Source organism: Chiloscyllium punctatum, chromosome 24, assembly GCF_047496795.1.
Source record: "Chiloscyllium punctatum isolate Juve2018m chromosome 24, sChiPun1.3, whole genome shotgun sequence".
Lineage (NCBI taxonomy): Eukaryota > Metazoa > Chordata > Chondrichthyes > Orectolobiformes > Hemiscylliidae > Chiloscyllium > Chiloscyllium punctatum.
Genome location: NC_092762.1, coordinates 37,638,606 through 37,655,492, shown reverse-complemented (window position 1 = coordinate 37,655,492; position 16,887 = coordinate 37,638,606). Strand labels below are relative to the sequence as shown.

The 16,887-nt window shown below is 44.3% G+C and overlaps 1 pseudogene; it reads left to right on the top strand.

Moving 5' to 3' along the window:
* Window positions 1-3,198: 3,198 nt before the first annotated feature.
* Window positions 3,199-11,142, top strand: LOC140494868 (zona pellucida sperm-binding protein 4-like; annotated as a pseudogene).
* Window positions 11,143-16,887: the final 5,745 nt, after the last annotated feature.

Genomic DNA, 16,887 nt, shown 5'->3' with positions numbered 1-16,887 from the left:
ACATATCCTGTTACTGGGTTCCAAATGAGTTGTAATGTCATCTTTTATAATTGGCTACAGCATCTTTTCCACCACTGACATCAGGCTAACAGGTCTATAATTCCCTGTTTTCTCTCTCCCTCCTTTCTTGAAAAGTGGGACAACACTAGCCACCCTCCAATCTGCAGGAACTGATCCTGAATCTATAGAACATTGGAAAATGCATCCACAATTTCTCAAGCCACTTCTTTAATTACCCTGGGATGTAGACCATCAGGTCCCAGGGACTTATCAGCCTTCAGACCTAACAGTCTATCCAACACTACTTCCTGCCTAATATAAATTCTCTTCAGTTCATCCATTACCCTAGGTCCTTCAGCCACAATTACATCTGGGAGATTGCTTGTGTCTTCCCCAGTGAAGACAGATCCAAAGTACCTATTCAACTCTTCTGCCATTTCCTGTTCCCCATAATAAATTCACCCGTTTCTGTCTTCAAGGGCCCAATTTTAGTCTTAAACATTGTTTTCTTTTCACATACCTTAAACAGCTTTTACTATCCTCCTTTATATTTCTGGCCAGTTTGCCTTCGTAACTCTTTTTTTTCCATGTATTGCCTTTTTAGTTATCCTCTGTTGCTTTTTGAAAGTTTCCCAGTCCTCCAGCTTCCCGCTCACCTTTGCTATGTTATTCTTCTTCTCTTTTATCTTTATACAGTCCATAACTTCCCTCGTCAACCTTGGCTGCCCCTGCCTCCCCATAGGGTCTTTCTTCCTCTTTGGAATGAACTGATCCTGCACCTTAGGCATTATATCCAGAAATACCTGCCATTGTTGTTCCACTGCCATCCTTGCTAAGGTATTGAACCATTGATCTTTGGCCAGCTCCTCCCTCACAGCTCCATAGTTCCCTTTGTTCAACTGCAATACTGACACTTCTGATTCTCCCTTCTTCCTCTCAAATTGCAGATTAAGACTTCTCATATTATGGTCACTACCTCCCAATGGCTCCTTTACTTCAAGGTCCCTGATCAAATCCGGTTCGTTGCACAACACCAGATCCAGAATTGCTTTCTCCCTGGTAGGCTCCAGTACAAGCTGTTCTAAGAATCCATCTTGGAGGCACTCCACAAACTCCCTTCCTTGGGGTCCAGTACCTTCCTGATTCTCCTAGTCTACCTGCATGTTGAAATCCCCCATAACAACTGTAGCAATACCTTTGCAACAGGCCAATTTCAACTCCTTATTCAACTTACACTCTACATCTGGACTACTGTCTGGGGGCTTGTAGATAAGGGTTTTTCTACCCTTCGAATTTCTCAGCTCTATCCATACTGACTCTACATCTCCTGATTCTATATCCCCCTTTGCAAGGGACTGAATATCATTCCTCACCAACAGGGCCACCCCACCCCTTCGACCCGTCAGTCTGTCCTTTTGATAGCACGTGTAGCCTTGAATATTTATTTCCCAGGCCCTGTCCACTTGAAGCCACGTCTCAGTTATCCTCGCAACATTGTGCCTGCTAATTTCCAATTGAGCCTCAAGCTCAACCACCTTATTTCTTATGCTTCATGCATTCATATATAACATTTTAAATTTGTTACTCCCCACACTCTTCCTTTCAATCCCTGTTTCACATGGCCATACTATAGGATCCCTTCTTGAGTCTTCGACTCCATTGGTTCTGTTGTCTTCTCTTATTCTCACATTCCCTTTAACTTCCTTCTTGAACTTCCAGTTTATCTCCCCCTCCCCCCCTCGCCCTCCCCCTCGCCCCCCCCCCCCCACTACCTCTGTTGCGGTGGCAGATCTGCCTGCCAGAATCATGGTCTCCCACCTATTAAGGTGCGACCTGTCCCTCTTGTATAATTTATCCTTACCACAAAATTTCTTCCCTGTCAAGGGCTATTCAGATCAGGTTGTTCAATGGAGGGAGACAGATTTTTAATCTGTAAATGATGGGGAAAGGCAGGAAAGTGGAGTTGAAGATATAGATTAGCCATTACAGACTGACTAGTCTACTTGTACCCTTAGGCCTTTTGTTCTTCATGTGTAAGACATGAAATGTTTGAAAAACATATGGATTAGTGTTACAGACTCACCAGTAACACCACAGTGTACAAAGAAAAATCAGGGATAAACTCCCACATGAAAATTCAAAGCTGACGTGTGAACCTGAAAAGCAGAGTCTTGACTAGAATAAAGCATGATGTTTCCAGTGTGAAGTACCATCATTCCAGAGGATAAAGCAATCTGTGGAAACAGTGAGCATAGAAAATTTGCACTGTCCAGGAAAAAAACTTGCTGATATATCCTTCCCAAGGAGGGGTTGATAGATTCGTAAAACCATAATGGATAGAAGCAGAATCAGGCCATTTAGCCCATCGATCTGCTTCACCATTTGATTGTAGCTAATATGTACTCCATTCTTTTGCCTTCTCTCTGTAACCCTTTATCAAGGACCAGAGAGCGGTCCATCTTTCCCAGAACTTGAGTCAGTGATTCCGTCCATTTGTCCCTGAGACTGAGTGAGTGCTCCCTCACTCAGTCAAAAGCAGCCTTATTGTCGAGGGCCGTCCCTCTCCCCTTCCCTCTGGAATTCAGCTCTTTTATCCATGTTTGAACCAAGGCTGTCATGAGGTCACGATCTGAGTGACCCTGGTGGGAGAGTAGCATGGGGAAACGTTAGCTCAATACCAAAGGACAAATTCTGAAGAGGGACCCTCCCAATGGACCTGTTTCCCCCATCTTTAATTTGCCTTTCGCTGTCCACAGGTGAAGTTCAAATTGATAGACCTGGTGTTGAAAACCTGAATTAAATTGTGCATTATCTGAAATATCAAGTTTAAAGAGTAGTAGGAACGGTTTGCCTAAACGAATGAGCAAATCAAATCACACAACCCACATAGTGTGGGAACAGGCCCAACAACTTCACTACCCTAACTAATGCACCTAACCTAGACATCCCTGAACATATGGGCAATTTCATATGTCGCATTTACCTAACCTGCACATCTTTGGAGAAAGCCCACCCAGATATGGGAGAATATGCAAACTCCACACAGCCGAGGCTGGAATCGAACCCCAGTACCTTGGTCTGTGAGGCTACAGGACTAACCATTGAGTCACGGTGCCTCATGAAATGTTCAATAAGCCGTATGTTCCCAGGCCACTCACAGATTGCAATAACCAGGACGGAAAGAATCGATTTATTGGGATGGGGAACCCCCCCGTGGGGCAGGGAGCTGCTGCACTGCGATTGGTTTCCTCACCAATTAGCGGCTATAAAGCGGGTTGGTGCTCAGGGGCAGGCACAGATTCAGGCAGCGCGATGGGACATTGGTTGGTTTGGGGTCTGTACCTTTGGGCCGCTCGGCCCTTCTTGGTCTCTGCTGTGTGTCCTCCGGAGCCGGGCTGGAGGCTGCCGTGTGGCCTGGCCACTATCAACAGCACTGAGTGCATCAAGCAGGGCTGCTGCTTTCAGTCCCCGAGTCTCAGTGGGCAATCCTGTTTCTACAACCTGAGAGACAGCCCAGGTAAGGAGACCAGCCTCCTCCCGGAGAGGAGCCCACCCCGAATGGCCGTGTCTGGGGTTCGGGAGTTGAGGGGGACACTTCAACCTAATACTGAAGAAATAATCCGGGTTATACTATTTTTGTTCTTCGATGTGGAGTTGTCTTGTTTGCCTTCTGCCCCTGCTCTCTACTGGGGGGGGGGGGGGGGGATTGCAGGGAAGAGTGGAAATACTGTTGGGGGCTAGCTCCTTATTCAAGTTAATCTTTCTTAACATCTGTTTTACTCTTGCATTCTGTTCCCTATATATTTATAATGGCTTGACTGGATAGTGTGCTGTCATATCTTACATGTGACAACAGTAACTTTGTTTTAAATTTAGGACTTGAACCTGTGATCTCCTTGCGGGAACTTCAAGGGGGAAACTAACTAGTTGATGAGGAAATAATGGAAGATTTTGTTACTGTCCTGTTATACAATAGAGAATAGTGGGTATGTAAACACTTCACTACAAATATCCCCTCAGCCTGTTCTGAGGAATTGACTTCAGCTGTGAAGGCTCGACCTGTTTTTCTTTCTCTGCTTAAGGGTGTGTTTTTTCCCCTAAAAACATGATTCTGATCTAATTTATGGAGATTTCCAGGTTGATGAGATTAATGGTTCAAAGTAATTGTGGACTGTCTCTTTTTTCTCCATTACAGGAGTATGTTCTAGCCAAAAAAAAACAAATTGACAATGACTTGTCATGGTGTGCTAAGGTGGTGGTCTCCTCTGGATGTCATCTTGAGAAAGATCAAACTAGCTTTGATGTTAACATGTAGTAATACCTCACTACCTTGAGTGAATAACAAATGTTGCTTTATTCCCAGTAAGTCTTGCATGAAAGTAACTTCACTTTGTATGTGGCCAGCCAGTGATATCCATGTCCCATGAATGAATAACTGACTCCCTTTGAGGTTTTTAAACAAAAATGAAATCAGAAATAGACTGATGGAAAAACCTGCTGCTTGAGGAGCAATACTTGATTCCAGATCAATCAAGGAACCCTGAACTATGAAGATGCTCTCATGACTTGGCCTATTCCTGCTGAAGGGCTTTTGCCTGAAACACTTTTCCTGCTCCTCCGATGCTGTCTGACCTGCTATGCTTTTCCAGCACCACTCTAATCTAGACTCTGGTTTCCAGCATCTGCAATTGTTTTACCTAGTTGAATCTTATCTCTATCAACTTGAGGATTGGTGCTGGGTCCACTAGTTTGCTTTGCTTAATATAAATGATTTTGGCTTTAACTGAGGTATAGTTAATAAGCTTGCAGATAAAACTAAAGCTAGAAGTGTAGTGGACAACAAAGCAAGTTTACCTCTGATTAGTAGCCCATCTGATCAAGATCCTGATGGACTGGGGAGTGGCAGATGGAGTTGCATTCAGATAAAGGAGGGGCTGCATTTCTGTGACTATACAGGACATTGGTTAGGCCACTGTTGGAATATTGTGTGCAATTCTGGTCTCCATCCTATTGGAAGGATGTGAAACTGTGTTTAGAAAATACTTATCCTGTTGCCAGGATTGGAGGGTTTGAGCTATAGGTGGAGGCTGTTTTCCCTGGAGCATCAGTGGCTGAGGGGTGACCTTTTTAGAAGTCTCTAAAATAGGAGGGGCATGGATAAGAGACGAAGTCTCTCCTGTGGGGTTGGGGGAGTCCAGAACCAGAAGGCATAGATTTAGTGAGGTGGGGAAGGATGAGACCTACAAGGCAACATCTTTACACAAGGTGGTAAATGTATGGAATGAGCTGCCAGAGGAAGTGGTACAATTGCAACCTTTTAAAGGAATCTGTATGGCTACATGAATAGGAAGGGTCTGGAGGGATATGGGCTGGGTGCTGGCAGGTGGGACTAACTGGTTTGGGATATCTTGTCAGCATGTTCAAATTGGAGCGAAGGGTCTGTTTCTGTGCTGTATGTATGACTCCACATGGTGTGCTGTGCCCAGTTGTGTACAATATTTCATTTTAGATTGAGCCATACAGCATGGCAACAGACCCTTCAGCCCAAATTGTCCAACCTGACATTGCAATCTGGCCTGTATCCCTCTTAAACCCTTTCATCATACTGCCATTCAGATGGTGTTAAATGTTGTGGAGGTGTGTACAGCTATTACTTCTCCTCTAGCTTGCACAATGCCCTCTGCATGAAAAAGCTACCTCCAGTCCCTTTTGAAGCCTTTCCCCTCAGCTTAGACCTAGGCCCTCTTGTTCTAGACATCAACCCAGGTACAAAGACCTTGACTAATCACCTTATTGATGCCCCTCTGATTATAAATCTATAGTCTCCCTCTTTTTGAAGTAACGCCCTTCAGACTCTCTTCGGCGTCTTCTGAAGACTAACAAATCCTTTCTACAGAAGTGACCATAATTGTATGCATGTTCCAAAAGTAGCCTCACCAATCCTATACAGTCAAACATGGCATCCTAACTCCATATGCAATGTTGTCTGAAGGCAAGCCTACCAAATGCCACCCTGTCTACCTGTGATGCATTTCAAGGAACTGTGTACCTGCACCCTAGGTCTGTTTGACAATACTCTACTGCCTTACTGTGCAAGGCAAACAAGGGCAGGACTTGCAAAAATGCAGCATCAGCTTGTTAAATTAAACAGCACTTGTCTATCCTTGGTCAATGAGATCCAGGTTCTGTTACATTGAGGGGAATCTTCACTGTCCATGGCATTCTTCTGGTGTCAAACCCAAGTCTCCTGTATGCATGTCTGGATTAATTATATCAATAACAAAGCAGTGGACCCTGCACTGATCACCACCTTGTCTGAAAAACATACCCTCTGTATCTACTTTCATACCAATTTGGTATCCAATTGGCTAGCTGCACGGGATCCCATGTAATCTAGCCTTGCTAACCAGTCTATCATGCAGACTCTAGCTGATTCTTTGCTGAGGCTGCACAGACAACATTTGCCATTCTTTAATCTTTGCCACCTCTTCAAAAAAAAGCTTAGTCACCATGACTGAAATTCTCACTATCCCCAATAGTCATTCTTTCCAGAGATCTACATTTTATCACATAGAATCCCCTTAACATATTGCTGTCCTGTTTGGCTCAGTTCAGATTCCCTTTCTCTGACCCTCTGATTTCCCTTCAGTCTAGTTCCTAACTAGTTTGGTTTCACCAGCACGGCTACTGTAGAGCCCCTGTACACTGACCTTTCTGCAGTCCAAAAGGATTTTTATTCAGTGAGTGAGACTACCAGCTTGGATTAGAACAGATTTATTGTCCTGACCTGTTGTATTCCACTGCAGTGTGCACAGCAGATAGCCAGTTCATTGTAGCAATCACCAGGAACCTGACCTGTCCTGCCCTCAACCTGTCATCTCTGTACATGAAAGATGGACATGAAGCTGAGTGCAGGCCTAAGCTCATCACAGCAGAACTTGTAGCCTTCCAGTTTCCAATTACCTCTTGTGGCTCGACCCAGCGGGTGAGTATTGGAGGCTCCAGCATTCTGTCCCTTTTGAACGGGCCAGCTCCCTATGAAACAGTGTCTTCCCTTGCAGGAGGAGAATGGGAGCTTTGTGTATGAAACAGATGTCTTGGGGAAGAGGATGATTCAGAGGGGGCCACTGGGCTCAATAACCCAGGACAGTACCTTCAGGTGAGTGGGCAGTGGGATTTGTGGTCTGGACAGGGACATGTTACTGACTGAAACTCCACTGCCTATTTGTCTCTCGACAGGCTGCACATCCAGTGCAAGTACAAGGGGGAGCATGAGGCAGGCTTACAAATCAATGTCTCTGTTTACACCCTCCCTCCACCACTAGCTGCTTCTGAAGATGGGATCCTGAGGCTGGAGCTGCGAATAGCAACAGGTAGTGCTGTCCTGGTAATAGGAGCCCTGGGAATTGTATCCCTTCAGGGGAGTGACTGTGTTTTGGTTTGTTCTCCTTTTTATTTTTGTCTGTTAGATGGCAGCTACAGCTGGTGGTACAGGGACAGTGACTACCCCATTCAGAGAATCCTTCAGGAGTCTGTGTTTGTTGAGGTTCGTGTGAAGGATCGCACTGACCCAATGATAGTCCTGAGCCTGCGGGACTGCTGGGCAACTCCTGTGCCAGCCCCTGACCATGAGGTGCAGTGGAGTCTCCTGGTGGATGGGTAAGTAAATGGATAGGCTAATGGCTTTAGTTCATCAGACGCCAACATCATGCTACTCCCTGTCAGGGTTACTGGGTAAATGTTTCTATGTCCTCAGTCAAAGCCATTACACTAAAGCAATTGATCCAGTGAGTCATGAACTAATCTCCAACTATCAGCCTGCTTAATAGTGGCTGAATTGCAGTAGATCAGGGGCAGTTCAGTGGTTAGCACTGCTGTGTCTCAGCACCAGCATCCCAGGTTTGATTCCAGCCTCGGGTGACTGTCTGCATGGAGTTTGCACAATCTCCCCATGTCTCTGGGTTTCCCCTCAAATCCAAAGATGTGGAGGTCTGGTGAATTGGCAATGCTAAATTGCCCATAGTATTAGGGGCATTAGTCAGCAGGAAATGGGTCTGTGTGGATTGGTTGGGCTTAAGGACCTGTTTCCACACTGTAGGGGATCTAATCTAGATCTGATCTAATCAGCAACAGCAAAACTTTGCACCGAATCGGGTCACATTTTTAAAAACTAGCAACTGCTCATGTTCTCCTGGAATGAACATCGAGTGGAAGAACAGCTCAACTTGCTGTCTAGCCCAATAAAGACCAGGAACAATGGACACTGGAGAAACTCTGTAACCTGAGATCCTTTGCAGTTCCTTGTAGTTGTAATTGGACTCTGTCCTACTAATGATCCTGACCCGACCCTGAATAGGTATAACTTGGATGCAGACCACCATCCCACTACTAAGGACACCACCATTGCCACTTAAAGGCTCTTGTAGCTGGCTAAGCCTGTGCATGAGTGCTCTGGAAAGACGAGTCAAATGTACTTTGGGGTCACTTGGAGCACTCACTTCACATCTTATCACCTGACGTGTGCATCAGGGCATAAGTTGTAACAATTCTTAGTTCAGAATTTCCATTTAAAACTTCTTGATATCCCACATTCTTCACCCAGGAAGAACCAACTGGGTTAGAACAAGGGAAAACTCTGCCTTTCAAAAGCATCACTCTAGTCTTGGTTACTGCTGACTAATATTACCAAGATGGTCTTGCAGTGGATCACTCACTCCTGTCAGTGACTAAACCTTCCTGTTTCAGGTGTCCCTAATGAAGGTGATGACTATCTGACCCTCCTACACCCAGTAGGTCTCTTCTGGCCTGCAGTTCCCAACCCATCACAAGCGGTTTGAAGTGAAGACGTTTGTTTTCTTGGATGGAGTGTCTGAGCAGCCCCTCTCTGGACAGGTAACCAAATGGAAGGAATGAGGCCAAGCTCATGAAATCCTCTTGCTGTCTCTGTACTACAACCTGGGCTATTGATCTATGGGACGCTCCCATAACATCTCTCCTTCCTTACTAGGTTTACTTGCACTGCAGTGCTGAGGTTTGCTCCCTCTCTGCTCAGGATGACTGTACACCCATATGTGGTCCAAGTGAGTTCCTTCTTCTTTTTATTTAAAGACAAATGGTGTTTGGCCTTTGAGAATGTGGTGAGCTATGGGTCAAGATGACCTGTAGATATCATATGACCTGAAGATGCCCCAATAAAGCTTATCAAACTTCCCAGTGCAGGGGTGTAATATAGGAAAAGGGCCTTTTTTAAAACAAAGCATGAATTGGTCATCTAAGCTAGCACTAAGTGGATGTTGGGATTCAGTTCATTAAATCCCTTGACTCCTCCATTTCAGGTGACTGTGCAATAGCTAAATTTGAGTTGGGTAAAAGGTGTGAAGAGAGAAATGGTGGCGGGTAATGTCACTGGCCTAGCAATTCAGACCTCCAGGCTAATGTTCTAATCTCAACAGTGATGAAACTGGATGTCAAGGAGGAGCTAGAATAAAAAGCTCCCTAATGGTGACCATCTAACTGCTGTCAACTTTGTTTTTCAAAAAAGCTCTTGAGAAGGATGTCTCTCTTTGCGTGACCTGATGTTTGTTTGACTCTAGACCACTGGGATTAGTGATAAATCCTGGCCCAGCCTGAGATGCCCACATCCTCTGAACTGTCCATTTTTACAAAAGGATGTAACGCCCAGTGGGTAAGAATTAGTAGTCCTCTTTCAAGACACTATAGAAACAGGTCAAACTTCCTATTGACTCCTAGGATAATGAGTGATCAAAAATAGTTGCGTCTCTCCTGAAAAGTTAGAATGAGATGATCATAGTGACTGTAAGGCTGGGTGGGGTCTGAAAAGGAGGCCGCTGAAGGATTCTTTCAGACAAGAGCTAGGTTCAGTTTAACAATGAGTTCTGAAGGTGAAGATTTCCTCCATGTTCAGTTCTGGGCATGATGGACTACAGCAGCTCACATCACTGTTTTTCCCACCTAGGGATGGGTAATAAATGCTGACCAGTCAGCAATATCCATGTACTAGAAGTGACTCCACTCCATTCAATCCAAACAGCCACCGTGTTGCCAAATGGTAGAATAGGTTGAGGGGCTGCTGAATGTCCTCCTGTTCAGTCCCTCTGAAGCAATGTTCAGCTTGGAATTTTGAGTAACTTGCTTGTTAAGGAGTTTCTAATGACAGAGGCCTGATCCTGCTATATGTAAAAAGAAATGTAATCCATCTGACCACTGACATGTCCCCTTCAATACCCATAAGTAAACAGGCCTGCATTTAATGGTTGCAAAAATAGGAATGCATGCTACTGATCTGAGGAATCCCATTGGAGATGTAACTGTCTGGCAGGAACTTGTTCCTTCCCAAAGGGGAACATGAGCTTGAACAAGCTCCCAGCATGGAATTGAATAAAAGCTGGTCTGCCTATTTTTTACTAAATTAACCCTCATGGTCAAACAAATTGAATGAATGGTGTTGAACATGAACCAGTACTCAACCAATGTTGATTAACAAATGTTATGTACACTAAGTCTGTCACTTGTCATAATTACAAGGGTTTTCTCAATATCAATGGTTGAATTTCTTGTTTGGAGTCCTGTGCAGTCTGACTGAAATCGCAACTTAACTCTGCCAGTATCTGTTTTTTCACTAAATTCCAACTTTGGAGGAGGTAGGCAAGCATTTTCTAATTGCTACCTGTTGCAGAGCTGGATGATGTAGATGTTTCTCCACAGCCACGTTTCTGATCTTGGAGCAAGCTCTCATACTAACTCCCCTAGCTTGGGTCAGAACAGTCTAATCTTTGTCTCCAACAGGGCAGCGCAGGAGTACCCATGACCATGAGGGGACAGTAGTGAGTGCACCTGGCCCGATCCTCCTGGGAGGGAGCAGTTACATTGCAAAGAATCCACTTGAAGCAAATGGTGAGTGAAGCCTCTGCAATAGGTCACCTGTGACCTCTAGCAAAGGAAACCATCCTCTGATCTCATTTTGTTTCTTCTCCTCTCTCCATAGATGTTGCTGGGACCCCTTGGGTTCTTCATGGAGCAGCTATTGGCCTCCTGATGGTGTCTCTATCCCTGCTGGTAGTGATGGTTGCAATGTACATGAGACAAAGAGCTGCTGCTATTTCTCCATGTGATGAATTGTAAACCCTGAACAGAAATAAATCTGATGGGGAAATGTGTTAGGAGTCCTTTATGAACTGTCAAAGCAATCAGCAAATCCTGTTGGTGAGGGATGGGCTGAAACTATACCTCTATTAGATATAGCAACATTCTATTCCAGTTTTAATTCTAAACGTTAAACACCTTCAGACAGCTTGGATTAGTTATTTGAATGGAGTTTTCCAAACTTGCATCCAGCTTGATGATTTTCAGCTTGTATTTGAATGTGTTGCACTGTCAGGCCTACTCTGTCCCTTGATATCATTCTTGCTTGTCCTGAACCCCCAGCCACTCCTCAGAATCTATCCACAATAACAGTTCCATTTCAATTTAATCTTTAAATTGCTAAATTACCCAAGTGTGCTTCCTTTCTTCCCCCCCCCCTCAGTGTATACAGCCATCATGATTGATGTTATGTAGGAGTCTCATTTGAGATTGATCTTGCCCCCTGCCAAGCCTAGTGTATATGTGGAGGTGCTGGTGTTAGACAAGGTAAGTCATATGACACCAAATGTCTCGTCCAACAAGTTTACTTTAATCACTAAGCTTTGGAAGCACTGACGCTTCCAGCAGGAAGTCCAACTTCTGACCATGTCTCGTGTAGCCTGAAAAGCCTTTTTAGCACTTTCCGATTAGCATAGACTAGCTTTGGGCTCACTTGAGGACTCCCTACCTAGGCTACTCTTTATTCATTCTACTCTGCAGCCTTTGTGTAAAATGAAGTCACTTGGGCTTCATTGCCCCTTGCAAAGTGCTCGCTATTGCTTTCTGCTCCACCTTACCAACAGAATACTGTTGGAAGTGGTCCATGCACCACTCAGTAACTCACCTCTATCTAACATGCATATCCTGGGTTTTTAAGCCCTCCTTAGTCTACTTACTCAGGCCACTTCCACCCTGAATTTCCAATAATCCAAAATAATAACACTTTTTACACTGCACCACTCCTCAGTCAGCATTTATTTGCTTTATTCTAATATTCCTACCCTCACTAGCTTGTAGCACCAGGAGTAATCCAATATTACTACCCTCCAGGTCCTCCTGCTGGACCCTCTCCTTTTGAGAATATTTTTCACCCTCTCTGGCACCAGGGATGCAACACAACATTCTGACATCTCTCTCTCTCCCTGGCTGCAGAAACCTCTCTGCATCTCTGACTTGAGTCCCCTGTAATAATTGATCGCTTGGAACCTGCTATACCCCTCATTGGCTCCTATGTGATCTTGATACCAGAAACTTGGCTGTTCATGTGACATTCCAGAGTCCAACACCCCCTTTTATATTGTTTCACAAAATGGACTTGAGGTTGGGATCACCAGCCTCCTACACTACCTGTCTCCCCTTACTACCTTTCCTGGTGTAACCCAGCTACCTGACTGATCTGTGGCTTTTCTCCCTTCCGAAAACTACCATGTTCAATCCCTAGCTTGTGTAAATTCCTCATGCCCTTAACTGCAAATCCATGGGATCGGAGCCTTTGCAACCCAAGGCACATCCTGCAGACATAATCAGTCATGTGGGAACTCTCTCTCCCTAATCTCCCATCTTACAGGAAGAGTGCATCCCTGTACTTTGCTCACAAGCTAGACTGAAATAGCACCATATTACACTTTTTTTAAAAAAAAAATCACTGTTCCAAGTTAACTTAGTACTTCTAGTTTTGATTTTTAAAACTTAATCAATACACAGATCTCAACATATAATCAAATCCCCCCTGTCTGCTACTGTAGACTTGCAGCAAGGTTACACTTCAACTAGGAATTTCTGTTCCTCCAAGGTCAGCAGTTAATTTCACTGTTTTATTTTTCCTAGATGCACTCGGGATGTCCAGAGATATTGAACTCCAACTGCAAAGGCAGTAACTATGGAGATTCACTGCTGTCAGTTACTGTCTCTGACCATGTGGTTATGATCTTTTTGTCTGAATTCCTCTCGTGTAAACCCCTGCTGTGTTTCTCCTTTTCATTAAAGTTTCAAAACAATGCAACAGTAATTCCTCATAGAAGCTGAGGAACTCTCCCAACGCCATTTGGATGTAGAACTGGCTCAAAGGTAGAAGACCAAGGAGGGTGGTGGAGGGTTGTTTTTAGACTGGGGGCCTGTGCCCAGTAGAGTGCCACAAGGATCAATGCTGAATCCTCCACTTTTTGTCATTGACGTAAATGATTTAGATGTGAGCATAAGACTTGGTTCGTAAGCTTGCAGATGACACAAAAAGTGGAAGTTAGTGTTCAGCCACAGGCCAGTGGGGTTGGTTCATGTGTGTGTGGTTCGTTGTCCTGCCAGCCTGTAGCTGAACACTTTAATTCCCCCTTCCACTCTGCCAAGGACATGCAGGCCCAGGGCCACCTCCACTGCCAAAGCCTGGGGGAAGAATGCCTATCTTCCATCTTGGGATCCTCTGATTCCATGTGGATTTCACTAGTTTTCTCATTCCCTTAACATTGCCCTCTTGACCTATCCCACCTGTCTGTTCCACCCTCCTCTCCAACCTATCATCTCCTCCCCTAACTTCATCTACCTATCACATCCTTAGTTACCTCTGCACCCTCCTCCCATTTATCTCTCAGCCTGCTTGGGCCACTCCCTCATTCCAGATGAAGAGTTTGTGCTTGAAACGTTGACTCTCCTGCTCCTCTGATGTGCTTTTCCAGTACTACACTCTTCAACTCTGATCTCCAGCATCACCAGTCCGCCCTTTTTTCCTACCTTCCATATCGGGTTAGCAATATCTCGCTGTGAACCATAATTGTATCAAATTATACATGTCAGATTGGTAAATAGCTTATCCCTTTGACTGTAACAGGCATTGGTTGAAAAAGGTACCACCACAATCAGCATTTGCTTGTACATCTTAAGTCATATTTGCTATGAGATGGTTCTGCTTTTGGACAATATTTAATAAATCCTGACTGTGCTATAAGAGACAAACCAATTTAAGATTTAATTAGGCTTGCAGAATGATTCACTTACATAACAGGCCTTGCTCAATACAGGCAAAGGAGAAATTCTGATCATTCCACTTTGAACCTTTGCCAAATAAGAAGCTGCCTGTTATGATCAGACCCACCGGTGAAGTTCCCAACTAAGGACATTGACAGCCAGGCTGTTCCAAAATTATTACCCCTCTACATGAAGAGGGGAAAAACTGGCTTCCTTTACCGACTCATCTATTCTGCTGAGTTGAGCACAACATTATTCGTTTTTAAAAAGAAAAGCCCTTCCCTCATGGCTACGTTTCTCTCTAAAACAAAATGAACATTTCTTTTTAAAAGGTGTCCATTTAAATAGATTTTTGTGAATTAAGTTTATTAATAACTCAATGTGAGGGCTAGTAATAAAACAAGTAATTAAATTCAAGTAGGTGATCTTTAAAAAAAAATCAGCATTAGTCTCTGAATTGTTCAGAATGGACAGTTGATTGCTGTAGGGAATGTTTTGTTTTACATTAGATTACTTACAGTGTGGAAACAGGCCCTTCGGCCTAACAAGGCCACACTGACCTGCAAACCACCCAGGTCCATTCCCCTACACCTAACAATTTAGCATAGCCAATTCAACTCACCTGCACATTTTTGGACTGTGGTAAGAGACCCACACAGACACTGGGAGAATGTGCAAACTCCACACAGTCAGTCGCCTGAGGCAGGAATTGAACACAGGTCTCTAGCACGATGAGGCAGCAGTACTGACCACTGTGCCACCAAGTTGATGAGTGAATAGGTGGCTTCATAATCCTATGTTTTTGCAGATTGATTCTGTAGTTGTGACACAATCCAATGTGATGAATCAGTACTCAGTGAAACAGAGTCCTGTGTTCTCCATCATTTTATGGGATTTGTAGCTCACAGGATCTTTAATTGAAATTTGATAACTAGGGGATAGTTCTTGGGGCCATGTGACTGAGTAAGTCATTCGGTTGTTTCAAACCACTGAGGTATCAAAATGAAACTGAACAGACCACTTACTAATAATGTGACACTAGAAATGACACCAGATAAACTCTGCAAAAAAACAAAATGTGGATACTGGAAATTGGAACTAAATTATAAACTCAGCCCATTTAAACCTGCAAAGTCTTCCTTATCTCAGGGCTAGTGTCAACAGTGGGAGAGTTGTCTCATAGTCAAGTAACAGCCTGATATACTCTTGGAATCATACCTTACAATGTTCTGGACAATACTGGGTACATCCTGTCTTGCTGGCAGAACAGGCCTAGCAAAGGTGGCAACACAATGGCATAGAGTCAGGAGGAAGCTATCCTGGGACTCCTCTGCATTGACTCCAGGTCCCACAAAGTCTCAGGGCATCAAGTCAAACATGAGCAAGGAACCTCCTACTGATTACCATGTACTGTGCCCCACACCTAGGCTGCTGAAATCACATTCTTCTGTCTTCGACACCATTTGGGAAAAATCAGTGATGTTGGCACAGGTATACAATGTACTCTGAGTGAGCAATATCAGGAGGAGGAGGGTGGGGCTGGGGGAAGGTAGCTGAGGATGAGAAAGGTAGATGAAGTTGAGGGAGAAGGTGATAGGTCAGAAAGGAGGGTGGAGTCGGCAGGTGGGAAGGAAGAAGGACAGGATCAGCGTTACTGATCGAGTCTTAAAGGTTATCACTACTAGACTGGGTCTGTAGCAGGTAGAGAGGGAAAAACAGTGTTTGAGATGAGATTGTCTTCTCATTAGATGTTAGGACTATGCCCTCCAGCACAGAGACCAAGGTGGCTATGTAGGTCACTCCCAGGAAAGAGGGTGGTGGCAGCAAATCTACCTGATGGTTCTTACACCAAGATGAGCTGTGGTGAGGACTCAGCTTACAATAACCTGCTGCTTCAGGACCACGCTCTGCAGTTGAGTTGAGCAGAAAAGTGGCACACTGTTGGTGCATCACCAGGTACCATTCCTGCATCAAAAAAAATAACCGGAAGTCAGAAAACAGCATTATCTTGTAGCAATTGTAAATAGTATGGTGTCTTGGAAATGAATGTTTTCTTTGTGGTGTGGCTTTAAGTCCAGTGGATGTTAATAATTAAGAACGTTGATGAAAAATTTTAATTCTGCTCCAGAGTGAGACCAAACAACCAATTTGTCAATACAAAAACAGAAGGTATCATCTTATGTCACTTGCAAAATGAATGTGGGAATGAAAAAGTAGAAAAGGTCATAAGGAGTCCTTGATATGTGTCCAAATGCATTTTAAGTAAGAGGTTCTTGACCATTGGGGGCTCAGGAATGTATACTTTCCAACCAACCATTTGGATGCTGCCTGACCTGCTGCGCTTTTCCAGCAACACATTTGCAACCTACCCTGCACTCCCTCAATAGCCAGAATGCCCTTCCTCAAATCTGGAGACCAAAACTGCACATAATACTCCAGGTGCAGTCTCACAAGGGCCCTGTACATCTGCAGGAGGATATCTTTGCTCCTATACCCAATTCCTCTTGTTCTGAAGGTCAGCATTCCATTAGCTTTCTTCATTGCCTGCTGTACCTGCATGCTTGCTTTCATTGACTGATGTACAAGAACACCTAGATCTCATTGTCCTTCCCCTTTACCTGACTTGACTCCATTGAGATAGTAATCTGTCTTCCTGTTCCTGCCACCAAAGAGGATAACCACACACTTATCCACATTGAACTGCATCTGCCATGTATCTGTCCACTCACCTCACCTGTCCAAGTCACCTTGTATTCTCATAACATCCTTCTCATATTTCACCGTGCC